Raw genomic sequence first — 2,206 nt, 5'->3', positions numbered from 1 at the left:
AGCAAGGAAAAATGTGAAGTAATTAGTTATATTACCAACCCCAAAAGTTGCCAGATTCAAATTGGTAAGTCTGGAGTACATTTAATAAAGTAGTCAGATTGTAATCTATCTTATTCATTATGGTATTAGTTCGGAAGGTCAAGAAGCTCTTCGGAAGAGACTCCAAGATCATACTAACTTGACTAGTTTCATCTATGGTAGTCCTGTAAGCTTCTGTGATGTTAAAGTGAACCATCATGTCTAAGACCTGCTCCCTGACATTGGTTCCATCTTTCATACATGAGTTATAAACATATTTTATAGCCTCATGTCGTACAGAAGATGACGGTCGCCCAAACATTTCTTGCAATAACACCATAATTTCACGGGCAGTGGTCATGGCTTCATGTTTCTTGTTGAGCACATCATCTATTAAACTTATGCATTTAAACCCATTTTTAACAAAAAGTAATAAAGTACCCATATTTCTTTATTTATTTGCAACGATACTTTAGTGATTTAGAAAAGATGCTACCGAGGAGCAGTCAAATATTCTTTCACATAAGCAAGATAATCTTGACCAAATACTATATCCAGAATAATTCTTATTCTTATAGTTCGTTTGGTAACCATTTTTGGTCAAGAACTTCACTAATGTTTAGTAACTCTTGTAAGTGTTATCCATCATTTTCAGATCTTATAGAGCGGTATGAACATGCCTCCGATTTGGAAGATAATGTTCAAGGCGGAACTTATAAGACCCTATGCATTTTTGAAGCTCGGGTTTTTCTGAATCTATGTTACAACCCTTCCTCTCTCCCAAGAGATCACCGTGGTTAACGATTAACTAGTGCCGCCTAAAAATGACAATAGGCGTAACATAGAAATCTCACAGTTCAAACTAATAGAGGATACCATAGGATATGTTGTCCCAGTTCCTTCACCGACTTACTATAAACTACTTCCCTCATTCACCTTGTTATTGACCCATGCAAACACTTTCCGAATGGAGTTGAAGCTGAGCATGGATCTCATGGTGTGAACTCTTGGGTTCGTGAGAGCTAAAAATAATATATCGAATATATTGTTAATCTCCCACTGAAGTGTTCTAAATATTTGGGTATTCTTTTACTTAGGTATATTTTGGCTAATTTTAAACAACATAAGTCTATATGAATTCATCAAAGTATAATATTCATATTTGGATTTTAACCTACGTCTAGGTGCAAACCAATTTTATACCTCACATCGCTCACACAAGCTCATAAAATCGGTTAACAACACTCAATATTTTGGTCATAATCCCATGTAGAAGGTGTTACGTAAACCGTCAACTTATGTACCTCCAGCCTTAGACAGGATTATTAAACCGATTGAGTTTGTAACTGTATTTTATAAGATAACGACCTATTTCGACTATTAGAACAATTGGTTCACCTATGTGAGCATACAACTAATCTTTGTTATGGATTTTAAATGTCTAACCTAATTTTATAACTTATAAAACTTTTAGACATGCTTTACAACCATAACATACATCAGATATCTAATGATTTAATATAACACTTATATTAAAATATCTGAAACTCTAAACATGCATACTATATATTATAACACCTTATAACATAATTTCAATGCATGTAACATGCTTCCTCTGGTGGAATTTTAAATCTACATGGCATACTTATATAAACATATAGGATTTATTTAATTCTAACATACATCACATGCATAAATAATTAAACTCAAACTGATACGGTTTTAGTTTTGGCATTTTCAAACAAACAAAGGCCTAATTATTACATAAAACAACCAAATTTGGCTCCAAAACACTTCTAGACCACTTGAACCACCCTGAATCGAACCCAAACCTCTCAAATCGAACCTCCAATGCTCAAAATTGGGTTGAGCCTCCAATGCTCGAAATTGAGCTTAACCCAAACCGACTGGACCGGTTCACTTGGACCGTCGGTTTAGGCGCACGTGTGCATGCTAGGCTGGGATGAACAACATCGCAACACCACAGGATATTCTTCACGATTTTGGGCTGGAACATGAACAGTGTCGTGACACTCCAAGCACACCATCAAGACGCTGCGAGGCAGTGGCTAAAACTTCAGTTTTCTACTGACCTTCATTGCTTCTTTCTTCACTTGCACCCGAGTTTCAACTCTAATGACTCCAATTGAATTACAGACACTTAAGCACACATTAACACCCATCAATC

Source organism: Benincasa hispida, chromosome 11, assembly GCF_027475165.1.
Source record: "Benincasa hispida cultivar pf3 chromosome 11, pf3_genome.v1.1, whole genome shotgun sequence".
In the NCBI taxonomy this organism is placed as follows: Eukaryota; Viridiplantae; Streptophyta; class Magnoliopsida; order Cucurbitales; family Cucurbitaceae; genus Benincasa; species Benincasa hispida.
Note: the sequence above shows the minus strand (reverse complement) of the source record.